This window comes from Sceloporus undulatus, chromosome 1 (genome assembly GCF_019175285.1).
Source record: "Sceloporus undulatus isolate JIND9_A2432 ecotype Alabama chromosome 1, SceUnd_v1.1, whole genome shotgun sequence".
Lineage (NCBI taxonomy): Eukaryota > Metazoa > Chordata > Lepidosauria > Squamata > Phrynosomatidae > Sceloporus > Sceloporus undulatus.
This window is the reverse complement of record NC_056522.1, coordinates 336,157,889-336,171,964: the sequence shown is the minus strand read 5'-3', so window position 1 is coordinate 336,171,964 and position 14,076 is coordinate 336,157,889. Positions and strand designations below refer to the sequence as shown.

At 42.9% G+C, this 14,076-nt stretch overlaps 1 protein-coding gene across 1 annotated transcript in view; it reads left to right on the top strand.

Moving 5' to 3' along the window:
- Positions 1-14,076, top strand: part of SLC25A21 (solute carrier family 25 member 21) — a 395,030-nt gene that overhangs the window by 240,843 nt on the left and 140,111 nt on the right. The window lies entirely within an intron of this gene.

Genomic DNA, 14,076 nt, shown 5'->3' with positions numbered 1-14,076 from the left:
CCGGGACGGACCGGGTAGACCTCGGGACATCTGACCCTCTCTCAGACAGCAGAGCCATCCCCCCTCGAGGTCCGGCTAGGGCCTCTCCTCGTTCCGTGTCCCCCGTCTCGGACGGAGACGCCCCAATGCCCTTCCGTCCCCTCACCCCAGGATGACGTTCGGGCCTTTGCAGACGAATTCATACGGATGGCTGACTCCCTCAAGCTGGAGGTCGCCCATCCGAAGATGACGCTCTCGACCCAGTGGAAAAGGGGATCCACGGCTCTGCTCTGGCTCCACCAGCCCTGGCTTACCTCCCGTCCTAGAGAAGATCGCCAAGCGTTCTTGGGACGCCCCAGCCACCCATTCCGTCAACTTCGCGCAGGATCGAGAACCTGTACAGGTCACTCCGTCCGCGCCGTCCCTGGCTGTCAAAACCATCCCAAGCTGAATTCAGTATCGTGGAAGGGGCCGTCTACCTTCGCCCCTAAAACCTCATCCTCGCCGTTGACAAGGACAGTAAAAAAAGTTAGACGGCCCTGGTAAGAAATTTTACGCCTCGGCGGCCTTGACCTCCGCCAACTATGCGGCTTGCATGGGGGCCTACGTCCAGTTCCTGGTGGAGAAGATGGACCCCACCATTGCTGACTTGCCCGATGACAGGAGGCGTATGATGGCGGCTCTCAGGAACGAGATCCACCTGATGGCTGGACAGCAAATCATCTCTGCCAGACACTCCACGGACTGTGCGTCTAAGATCCTCTCTAGCTCCATAGCTCTCCGCCGCTATGCATGGCTCCGGTCCTCAGACCTCACCCCTCAAGCCAAGGCGGCTATTGAAGACATGCCCTTCGACAACTCGGGCCTCTTCAATAGAGACACGGACGAGAAGCTCAGCTTCAGGTACCAGATGAAGACCGTGGCTAGGAAGCACGGTATGTCCTCCGTACCATCCAAATCCCCTCGTCAGAGGTATCCTGGTCAGTGCCCCTGGCACTCAGGAGGCCAGTACCGTTCCCAGCCCCAGGACCGTCCTTATCACCAGGACAGTAACCCTCAGGGCCGGTTATCCCAGTCGCCTGCTCCCCCACCAGACAGGCGCCAATCTTCCCAACCCAGATACCAGCAAGGGTATAGGAAGAAGGATGGAAGGGGCAAGAAGAGGTTCTGATGTGTTCCCGTGCACCTCGTCACCTCCAATAGGCTGAGACCTTTCTTCAACAACTGGGCCGCCATTACTACGGACTCTTGGGCACTTAACATCGTCCGCAGGGGCTATGCCCTAGAATTCTCTGAGCTCCCACCAACTGGAGCCTTCGTTTCAACCGTCCCCTCGGACACCCTTCTCGACGAAGTGCGCACTCTTCTAGACAAAGGCGCCATTGAACACGTCTCTCCCTCTGAGTTCAAGCGGTGCTTCTTTTCCAGGTACTTCACCATACCGAAGAAAGACTCTGGCCTTAGACCCATAATGGATCTTCGAGCCCTCAATGACTTTATTGTCTACAAAAAATTCAGGATGGTAACCCTTGCTTCTATCTTACCACTCCTACAGGAAGGCTATTGGTTCGTGACGCTAGACCTGAAAGATGCCTACTTTCACATAGCGATCCTGGAGGACCACCGCAGGTTCCTCACCTTCGCTGTCGGATACCAGGCATACCAGTACAAGGTCCTTCCCTTTGGCCTTTCCACAGCTCCAAGAGTCTTCACCAAGTGCATGGCACCCGCGATTTGGTAGGAAATTCAAAAGGGAATCACAGTCTTCCCATACCTGGACGACTGGCTCTTCGCAGCATCCTCAAAGGACACGCTTCTCAAGCAGCTAGATTTTGCCCTATCCCTGCTGCAAGCACTGGGACTACAGGTCAATTTCGACAAGTCCAACTTGACTCCTACCAAGCGAATAGACTTTATAGGGGCAACACTGGACTCTCTATAGATGAGGGCTTACCTTCCACAGACAAGGTTCCAGGCCCTCTGTGCATCCCTGCAGCCCTGCCTTCGCCGAAGACGTCTTCAGGCCCGTGCAGTGCAAATCGCCATGGGACATTTAGCCTCCACCACTTTCGTCACACCGTGGGCCAGACTGCGTCTGAGGCCCATTCAATCTTGGTTCCTTTCCGTGTTCGACTCTGGCCGAGACGCGCCTACCAAGCTTCTCACCATCCCGAGGACTGTACAGAGGTCTTTACAATGGTGGCTCCAATCCGACAACATCTGTGTGGGGATGCCATTCCTACCCCCTCAGCCGGACATCTCTCTGACTACGGACGCCTCCCTACAGGGATGGGGCGCCCACACACTGGACCTTACAATAAAGGACAAATGGTCACCGGCGGAAGCTGCTCTCCACATCAACGTCTTGGAAATGCTTGCCGTGGATAAAGCACTCAGAGCCTTTCAGTCGGTCCTCACGGACAAAGTGGTGCTTCTTCTCACCGACAACACCACCGTTATGTACTACCTCAACAAACAAGGAGGTACAAAGTCGAGGACTCTGTTGTTAGCCACCACCCGCATTTGGGAATGGTGCATAACACACAAAATTCTGCTACAAAGCATCCACCTGCCTGGTGACCAGAACGACCTGGCAGACCAACTCAGCAGGTCACCCTCCACTTGCCACGAGTGGAGACTACATCCAGAGGTGGTCTCCCTACTCTTCAGTCATTGGGGAACCCCCCCTCCTCGACTTCTTTGCCTCCCGGCTGAACGCCCACACCGTAAGATTTTGCTCATGGTACAGAGACCCAAGATCGGAAGGGGACGCCTTCCAGATCAAATGGACTCAAGGCCTCCTATATGCCTTTCCTCCGTTTCCCCTCATCACTCGGGTCCTCTCGAAGATTTTGGCCGACCATATGGATGCAATCCTAATAACTCCGTTGTGGCCCAGACAGCCTTGGTTTGCTCTGCTCTTACAATGAGCGCAGGACCATCTCCGCCTAGAGCACCGGCCCGACCTGCTCTCACTCCACAGCGGACAAGTTCACTATCCCGAGATGCAATCTCTCCCATTGGTAGCATGGAGGATTCCATCCTGAGGACACTTCCATCCGGTGTACAGGATATCATCAGGGCAGCTCAGAGACCGTCCACACGGAGGTCCTATGCCTACAAATGGGATAGGTTCCTAACCTTTCTACAAGCAAAGGACATTCCACCACCCCGTGTCTACATCCCTGTGGTCCTGGATTTTCTCATGACCTTGGCAGACACAGGCCTTTCTTTGAGTTCTATCAAGTGCTACCTGTCGGCTATCTCATCTCACTACCTGTTCCAGGACAAGCCTTCCCTGTTTGGTGATCCTCTCATAAGGAGGTTCCTTAAGGGATTCAACAATTTGCATCCACCGATTCTAGACCCTACGCCACAGTGGAGTCTAGATACCGTCCTGGCACATCTGGTGTCCAAGCCCTTTGAGCCCTTAGCTACCACGGACCTGAGACTCCTCACTTGGAAGACGGCCTTCCTGGTAGCTATCACATCAGCCTGTCGAGCTGGTGAACTGTGTGCTCTGAGGATGGACCAGCCCTTCCTCCGTTTCCATAAGGACAAGGTGGTGCTCCGTACAGACATTACTTTCTTGCCAAAGGTAGTGTCTGCTTTTCACATCAACCAGGACATTGTTTTGCCGACTCTGGATCCTAATCCGACCACAGACTCTGAGCGTCAGCTCCATGCCCTGGATGTCCGCAGGGCGCTGGCGTTCTATCTGGACAGGACATCTGCTTCCAGGCGTTCGGAGAGACTGTTTGTGTGCTACTCCGAAGCCAAGAAGGGGTTGCCGGTGTCACCGCAGAGGTTCTCCAAGTGGGTGGTCAGTACCATCCACCTCTGCTACGAACTGGCTAGAAAGCCTCTACCAGGTCGGGTTAGAGCCCATGCAACTAGGGCGGTAGCTGCATCCTCAGCCTTCTTGACGGGGATTCCTCTTGAGGATGTGTGTAAGGCAGCTGTCTGGTCCCAGCCTTTGACATTCATTAGACATTACAGGCTGGATGCAAGGGCCAGGCATGATGCAGCCTTTGGGAGGGCAGTGTTACTCTCTGCTATGCAATAGACCTGTTGCACTGTTAATAAATAACACAGTTGTTTGGTTTACATACTTTATTGATATGTGATTATTGGGTATTGACACTCCCTCCTCCACTGACTATAGCTTGCTAGTCTAAACCCATTTGTGTGATTCGCAGAGATCACGAAGAAGAAGAACAGGTTGCTCACCTGTAACTGTGTTTCTTCGAGTGGTCATCTGCGAATTCACACAAACCCGCCCATCCATCCCCTCAGTGTCTGCTCATTTGACAACGCTTGTTGCCGCGCTGATTAGCGGCTCATTCGGAACTGAAGAAGAGCGGGCCACCAGGGGCCTTATATATGGGTGGGCGGAGCTACCGCCAAAAAGTTGCAGAAAGATACATTACTTTCTGCCTAGAGATTCTAGATGTTTCTGAGGATTGCTGCGCAGGCGCAGAATAAACCCATTTGTGTGAATTCGCAGATGACCACTCGAAGAAACACAGTTACAGGTGAGCAACCTGTTCATATATACATACATTCCAAAAAGCAAACCTTGATTTTTGGAATGTATGTATATTGATCTTATACTACCATTTTACTACCCCATTGTATTTAATAGAACTTGAGCATCCAAGGATTTTGCTATCCATGGAGGGTTTTGGAACCAGACCCAAGCAGATACCAAGAGCCCACTGTGGTTAATATTCTGTATGCTCTCAAGTATATGCCATTTCAGCTGTTTTTGCATTCAATATATCAGGTGCTACATATGTAAACATCTGTCTCTGTATGTATGTCTGTGGCTCTTTGCAGAACTATGGAAACATAAAATACTTGTGTTTTCTCTATAGGAGGTCTATCCTTTCCAGACAAATTGAATAAGTATTTGTACATTGCAAATATCTTACGTCTTATTGGTTCCAGGTCGTTCCTAGGTTCATATTATGAAGAGAGATATAGCAAGTAATTTGTTAATGTCATATAGGATGAACTTGGTTAGAAAGGGAAGTGTACACGCTTTATAATAACACAAGTGTTTCCTTGCTAATCCCTTGGCAGGTTCATTATCTCTAGAGCCTCAGGCAATAGGTGGCCTATCGTGAGAGAGAAATTTAACCCACAGCATGAAATTAATCCTCAAAGACTTCTGTCTGCCCATTCTAGAAATAATAACTCTGAAGTGGTTTTAGAATTCCCTTATAACTTTATGTACAGGTGTTAAACTGGCAGCTAAGTTCTGTGGCACATGCCACTCAATTGGTATACTTTTAGTAAAGGCATCTTACGGAACAAGGAAATTAATGAATCCATGAATGTTAGCCAGAATGTAACAGACATTATGGGTAGTTTTCTGTTCTGGAAGATGCCACTTTGATAATAATTGGGGAAATGCAGCACAAAATGTATGTTTCATAATTTTCCTTACATTTTTTCATAAAATTACAAATTAAGAGAAAAAATATGAATGCACTGCCTAGGCAAGGCTGTTTTATAGAGATATAGCAAATAGCAGAGAGGCTGGTTTGGGTTTTGTTTTTTTGTTTTGTTTTGTTTTTTACCAGAAGCTGGTTGATTGAGTTGCTGTAGCATGTTTTCATTTTTACAGTGTAAGGAATATATCAATAATGTTCCCTTGTTAATCTTTTTGGTAAATATTTCATCATGTTTCGCATGAGAGGCATCATTTCCTTGCAGTGCATGTAAGCTGAATGGCTGATCTCTCTACTTGTGTAACCTGCCAAATGTATTGCATGAAGTAGACAGCTTGTATGCAATGATTCTTCTGGACAATGTGTCCTTCACTACTAAGTACAGTCTTCGAATTAGCACCAGTTGAGAACTGCTGACAGCAGGATTCAAGCCGGCTTTATTTTTAATGAGATCAGCGATGGAAACATTTGACCTAATAATAGCTGACCAGTTGTTCATACTAAACAAGAACAGGGGTAATAAAATCAGGGTTTAGAATCAGCTTTTCTAAGCTGTTCTTTCCATCTGCCATTTCCTTCCAGTTTATGTGAAAAAGAAATAGACTTTTCTCGTGAATGCAGGATGTCTTTGTGTATTAAACCTACACATTTCAATTTTTGTTAATCATATTTGTAGACAGTTCATTTTAGACACTTGATGTCACTGTGGCCAAGTTGCCCATGTAGAAGTATAATTACACCAATCACTAAGCATTACTGATGGAGCAACAAGTGTATTATATCAACATTACACCTTGGGTATGCAATATTAAATATGTTTTTATAAACTTGTTCTGATATGAACAATAGGGAAAGCATAATGAGGACATAAAGATCCATGTAACTGAAAAAGAAATAATGCAGTGCCTGTACTAACTAACATTATTGCTTATAGAACAAACCAGAGGTATTATAAGGCACAGATGTACAGGATGAGTGTTCACTGAAAAAGAATTTTAAGAAACCGAAAAGGCTTTTGAATCTAGGAGAGAGGAGGAAACCGTCCTGAATTCCAGCTGATGGTTAAAATAACACTTTTTGAATTCCAGGGGTGAAAGAAGTATTAAAAGTTGTGAACAGTGTGCTAAGATGTTTCTTTGATCTGAAGATTTTCATGAGGTTGGAGACAGTTATTTAACTGGATTACTCCCCTTCCCCCACAAGCTTTTTCTTTTCTTTTAAAGAAACGAAGCTACAAAACAGGTAGTAAAATCCGTTGCAAAGTATATGCCTGGTAGATTGCAACAGTGTCTGTAGTCCACAAACCTTTGCCTAGAATGCCATTCTCTTTAACAACAACAACAAAATCATGTCGCTCTGTAGCTTTAAAATTATCAGCACATTGAAAAATCTTGTTAAAGCTCAAAGAAAGACCCTGTTTCCCTTTAGATTTAACAGCATTTTAGACGTGGGTGAAAATAAAAAAAAAGGGAGGGGGGACTCTCCTTTTATTCCTGAAGTCAGTAAGACGTATTATGGAAAATTGCGTTAACTCTTGCAAATCCCTCTCCAACTATAAAAGTACAAATGAGATTGTCCCTGCTGTGTCAGTCAGGCCTGTGAACTTCAGAGCAATAGGATATTTATAAGAAAATTCCAGACATAGCAGTGGAGCCGTGATCCATATGACCCAAACTTTCCAGTCTTTGTCTATCCTCCTGTCTTTAAGGAAAAACAGAGGGGCATAAAATAAAAACTTGGACTAGCACAAATCATTGTTATGACTTGTTATAACGAATGATTTGCGTATTGCTTTATAGACTTGATAGGCTGAGCTTTTAAAAAAAATCCTTTAAAAAACCTTTTTACTGTTTTATGCTAATTCTCAAGAAGCTCTTTTTTCTTTCTTTTCAAAATAACAGTGTCTCCCTCCTTTTTTTGGTCTGCGTTATCCAGCCATCTCCAGGTGTTTTTGTTTTGTTTTGTTTTGTTTTGTTTTTTCAAGCTGGGATAGTGTGTGGTGTGTCATAAAGACACAAGTTAGCACTGTTTTTAGCACTGTTGTCAGGAGTCTGTTAGTGTTTCCATTTTATTATAAAACCCTATTTTCAGAGGTTTATAACTTGGTCATTTAAAAAAGCCAAATGTTGGTATATCTCACAAATAATCCTGTTCCTGGATCAAGAGTGAGGGAGTCTTTCAAAAGATATTTTAAAAACTAAAAATTGGCAAGGAGGAAGGTTATACAAAATCTACATCTGTACACCCTGAAATAGTTCTTTGTATAAAAATAGTATTTGCTTTCAAATTTCAATAAAATTTCAAAAAAAAAAAATTTATGCTGTCCCTCTAGCGCTGGATACCTATTCTTACACACTTACAACTTTTGTGCAGCTATGTTTGGCTAGTATATTTGATAACTGACCTAAATCCAATTCTTAGTCCCAATTTACTATTGGATTTAGATTTTAGGCTGCAGTTCTGCATCCATCTTATTGGACAGCAATTCCTTTAGTGAGACATAGTTCTGAGCAGAATTGTAAAGAATAGCTGTTTTAGTGGTTTTATAAAGGAATTATATTTATTTATTAAAACTAGATGTCCATTATCTAGTTGATCAAAATTCTTATTATCAGGTGTAGAGTAGTGGCCAAAATACTCTGTACCCCTTCATGAGAATCAGAATTTGAAAAGGTTAGAGGTTTTTTTAGATTACAGTTCTCAATCACCCAGTCAGCATGGCTTATGAGAGCTGTAGTCCAGAAACCTAACTTCTCCAAGTTCTCTAGATCCCCTGAACTGCATCATTACTTCCTTCCAAGTAATGATGTGTAGAATTGTTCATGAATTTAAAATAAGAAAATGCCTAGAATTTGCTATCATGTTGCTTTTGGTCTTACCAAACTGCAGAAGTAGAAAGTAAAGGTCATCAGTTGGAACATGCTTCCTCAATGCCCTTCTTGTACTTTTCTGAAGGGAAATGCTAAAAAGGTCTCTCACTTCTAGCTGATAATGAAAACCATGTATGTTTAATATCGGGGCACAGCTGGGTGGATCAGAATAGAACTTTAGCTATTAATTCTACATTTCCTAGCTTTAGTGAATTCTATTTCGAACTTTAATGGTGTTTTAATAGTGCTCTTTGTGGCTTGGCAATATATATTATAGCCAGACATATCAAATGAGGGTTATTATTTTTTCAATGAAGTACAGATCTAGTTTTCAAAATGCTGATGCAACCAACGACATAATCTGATATTTTCTAGAGCTGATCTCGGCCAAAGACCAAGAAGTGATAATCTGATATTTCAAAGCAGATTTTAGCTGCATATTTTATATAGAATTAGAATGAATATAATCTTTGTTGTTCTAATACTGAATTGGAGATATTTTTTGAACTGTAGTACAGCCATTTGCTTTTCAGTTTGGGATGTTATTTTTTAAAAAAAAAATTTGCTTCTGGGGGAGGGGTGAAGAAAATATTCTGGTATGTGGACTCCTGTGCCACCATGGAGTTAATTTAATGGGTTTGATTTTTCTGTCTGCCAATATTTTTTTCTTCACTCTTCATTAAAACATAATATGGCAATACACCAGTGTGTAGCGGGTTAATCTTAAACACTCTCCTTCCCCAGAATACTAATGAAAACAGAAAAGGCACATTTTAATTCCACACGGCAAGAGTAATAAAATAAAACAACCTCAAACCATTTGCTGGAAATCCACAGAGGAGCAGCCATGCCTTGTCCTACTAGTCAAAAGAAAGATGTTGTGCCATAAGGGAAATCAAAACTGTATAAAACAGTCTTTTTGAAATATATGCATCCAGTTTGCTGTTTACTGTTGTTACTGGCTGTCAAGTCAACTTCAGCTTATGGCAACTCTATGGATGGGGAGAAGAAAGAGAGAGAGAGCTCTTTCTGTCAGAACTTTTCAGAGAGACATACATTAGGACTGATTCGTTGTAATGCTGACTGAGGCCAGTTATAGGGAGTCCTTGTCAAAGCAGCATACGAACTTGCCAGAACTTTAAGATCTGCGGGGGAAGGCTTTCTCTTGGTCCCTTGTCGGTGGCTTCTCCCACACTCTGGAACTTCCTTGCATGGGAGGCTAGGCTGGCAACCTCCCTGCTTTCCTTTTGACAGCAGGCAAGGACATTTTTGTTGATTCAGAGTTTTATCTAGATCCATTTCAAACTGGCTTTAGGGTGGGATTTGAAGTTGAGACTGCCAAGTTCAGCTGATGACCTTTGACTAGGCATCAACAGGGGTAGCGTGACCCTGTTGGTGTTACTGGACCTCTCAGTGGCTTTCGGCACAATAGATCATGAGATCCTCTTTAATCACTTGAGAGGATTAGTAATCAGAGGCATTGCACTCCAGTGGTTCCGTTCCTTCCTCTTGGGTAGATTTCAGAGGGTGGTGCTCAGGGACAGTTGCTTTACAAGAATAGAGCTTAAGTGTGGTGTCCCACAAGGCACCATCCTATCCCCACTGCTTTTCAATATATATATGAAGCCGCTAGGAGAAATCATCCGGAGACATGGGGCAGGGTGTTATCAGTACGCTGATGACACCCAGATATATTTCTCCATGTATAATCCACTTTGTACACTCAGGTATTCCGGGAGAAATTTCCTACAACCAATAAAAACTAGGTTATCTACAACTGCCCAGAGGACCCTCTCAGCTATCGCTCCCAGATTATGGAATGGCCTGCTGGACGAGATCTGTCATATAACCACTTTAAACAGCTTTAAAAAGACGGATCTTTTCCGGCAGGCCTTTCCTGAATAGACCTCCACCCAACAAAAAGGAAAAAGCAATGTACTGATCCTGTTTGCTCTTTTGTTCGCTTATTGTTGTTTGTCTGTTTATTTATTTACTGTTTTAAATTGTCATTTATTTTAATATGTTTTATATTGCAAATTGTTTAATTCTATTTTAATGGGAGGAAGGGGTGGGGATATATAATATGTAGACTTTTAATGTTGTAAGCTGCCCCAGTTGGCTGAGTGCAAAGGGGCAGGTTATAAATACATTTTATTATTATTTATTATTATTGTTGTTGTTAAATATTGTACTGAGTGGGATCACACCACACCACCTCACACAAGAAAAGAATGTTCTGGGAATCCGAAAAAAAATTTTTTTTAATTTATTTCGAGGATTTATATCCCGCCCACAATGGGATTCAATCGCTTTCCTCAACACCTTTTCCTTTTCCCATCACCTCTCTCTTTCACCCCTGCCCCCAAGAGCAATTTTGCAAAACAGTGGAGAGAGTTAGAAACAGGGTCTTCCCCTCTTTCTGGCGTAGGCATGTGTGCATGTATGAACACAGAGAGTGCTGCAGATTCAACTAAAATGTGCACTAGAGAAGGAAAGGGAATGAAAAGGAGAAAGTTGTCAGACTGAAAAGTATAGGGTCTCTCTCTCTCTCTCTACACACACACACACACACAACTGACAACACTATAATGTTAGGGTCAAAAATACTCAAGAAAGGAGTGAGGAAAGTTTGAAATGTCTTGGAATTACCAGTACAACATTTGGATCTAGGAAACAAGAGCTGTAATCACAGGTGTAAAAACCATGATTTCCCTGATAAATTTGACCCGTCTGAATGAGCTCTCAATCTACTTCATGAAATCTATGCACCAGTGGCACTATGATGTAGTGTCACTCTGAGGGGGCTTATGGCAGAAAAGGTAGTTGCCAAAGAGCTTTAATGAGGAAAAGAGGGGGAATGATATTGCTCATATTGCCATACAGCCCTCTCCTCCCCCACACACTTTCAAAAACTTCACCTTTTTCACCCCCTTTCCCTAGATTTCAAGCTAAAAATTTGCAGAGTGAAACTTTTATTCCAATCTTAGTCCCATGTACTCCATGACTCTCAATGACCTCAGTCACAGCATTCAGTACTTCCATAAGTCAGCTGCCTCATATGAATATGACTGAAAACTATTAATACTGATTTTCATGGATAAAATGTATGAGAAAGCAGTGGGGGGGGGGGCAAAGGGATAAGATGTATAAAAGCAATAAATAATAAAGGAGCATTCTGCTAAGACCCAATCCTGCACCATCTACACCCCATGCCAGATTGGCTGAATGCTGGACAATGTTCTCATTTTCTCATTAAAATAAAATGTTTGTATAACTGCACTGCAAACAGCTTGACTGACATATTTAATTTGGAATAAAACAGTGGTAATGTTCACTGAGGGGATGACTTAGTTCTGAAAAATGCTACTTGCAAATTAGAATATCAACAATATTTATGGCTAGAGCTGCACTGTACTGTGACTCTTTCTGGAAAAGGTGTTAAAGTATTTGCATGTCATGCACCAGTGAGACAGCTATAATTAGTTATTTTTGTTAACCATTAGTGTAATTACTGTAGCAGATCACTATGTAACTGTTCCACAGACAAGTTAAACCTGCTCCTGGGCAGGTTTAATTTATGTATCTGTGACTTTGCCAAGAACTCTAAGTGTCTTTTAATTATTTTCAAACATAGTCCTTAGTTCTGTCTTTGGAAAGCTACTGTATTTTTTAATGTATCTTACTTATGGAGTAATCTGGGGAGGGAGCAGTCTATGATGAAGGAACTACAGCTTCCGACACCCTACCGGCATTTGCTTCATCCAAGGTGCAAAGGGGGTGATGTTTTATTTTTCATTTAATTTTCCTTTCCCGATTCATTTAAAATTACCCCTCCTTTGAAAGTCACTGGAAAAGAAAATAGCTACAACACTTTCAGGCTGGTATACTATTGTATCCCATCATCTACTTGGCTATTTGTTAGGGAACAAGGAGGCCTCCCACAGTCTGCCCTGACACATACTCTTGAAGTCCTTCTCTGGCAAAACATTGCAAGTAGTACACTCAGGCTGACACATTTTTCCAGGTGTGGGATTCTCTCGTGATATGTATGCTACTTCATGGTGGGCCTCCTCACCTTTCATAGAACAGTGCTGATACTGTGTCCAATAATACACCCAACTGGCCTTTGGCGTACTTTGAAATGGTGACTTATATATTAAAGAGAATCAGATATGAAAATGATTTCATAATGGTCCTCACTACTATCATTTTTGTTTCCGGACATCTATGAAATTTATGAATTTGTCATGATTTAACAGACAATTTGTAGACACGCACACCAATGTATATATATCAACCAACTGAAGTTAACATTCCATGCAACAGATAAAGCTTATTGTTGTTGTGTGCCTTCAAGTTGTTTCCAACTTGTGGCGATTCTAAGGTGACAAGTTTCTTCAGAGGGGGTTTGCCATTGCTATCCTCTGAGGCTAAGACAGTGTGACTTGCCCTAGGTCACCCAATAGGTTTCCATGGCTGAACCAGGATTCAAACCCTGGTCTCCCAGTGTCCTAGTCCAACACTCTAACCACTTCACCATGCTGGCTCTATAGATAAAGCTTATACTATAATAAATGTATTTAAGATGCTACAAGATTGCATCTTGGCAACTTAGATCCTATTCTGGAAGAGACATGGGGTATAAATCCAATGAATACATAAAATAAATAAAGAAGATTATTTATTTTGCTGCAACAGACTAATACAGTATCTATTGCTCCAAAAATCCTAGCGAAAAATAAAACCAGAGCTTGCCTTCTTTCTCCCTCTGGTTTTGAAGTTTAAATTATCAATTTTATGTTGTGATTTGGAACAGATAATGACAGCTGCACTTTTTCAAAATCTTTTTTTGAGTGCAGAATACAAATAAATAAGAGATGCTAAGAAATTTCATTTAGGTCACATTTAAGAGCCAACTGACCTGATTTGTCCATTCTGGACAAATATGCAGGTCAGAAAGTAGCTATGCTTTGGATTTTGCACTTCCTGTATTTTGGAATGCAATGTATGTAGTGTACCAGAAAATATATTAAAATGCATATTTGGGGATAAAATATATTTAGAAAGATGGTATTTAAGAGAAACTATATCTAGAAGTATGTTTTGACAAAAAAATGTTTCTCAAATATCTTTATATTTTTTGTGCATAGAGAGGATGTGTCAAATTTATGAACTGACATTTACAAAACTGATATGGACCAAAGAAAGACTGATCTGTTCATTATTTGTTTAGCATTAGAAGTCTCATGAAAGGCAGAAATCTAGCTGATCACACATTTGTCATTGAGGAAAACTATGGGGCGAAACAGACCTCCCCTTGGCGCTCCATCCTCTTCAGAGAGAGGCATTTTGATGATCTGAAGCTGCCCGGAAGATGGCTTCCAGCTGCCTGGCTGCTTACACATGGGCCAGTTTCCAGCGCTCCGGCAGTGCAGCGTTTACACACCACACACCACCAGAGCAACATAAAGCTCACTTCCATCCGTAGCAGGGCAGGAAAAGCCATCATTCTGCTGGCACAAAAAGGAGCGGATCTCTGCTGCTCCTTTTTCAGCCAGCAAAAAGGTAGATTGGGGCCACGGAGTGAGGTTGTCATGGTCCCAATCCATCTTCGGAAGGGGCAGCTTGAAGCCATCCCTTTGGGGTGGTCTGTTTCACCCCTGTCTTTATTGCATTTCTACATATTGGTGAATGTTTTGAAGCATAAGGACTTGCCAACAAGAGTCATGCAGTAGTCTAATTGTAGCTCTAGTGTCATATCAGTGTAGCAG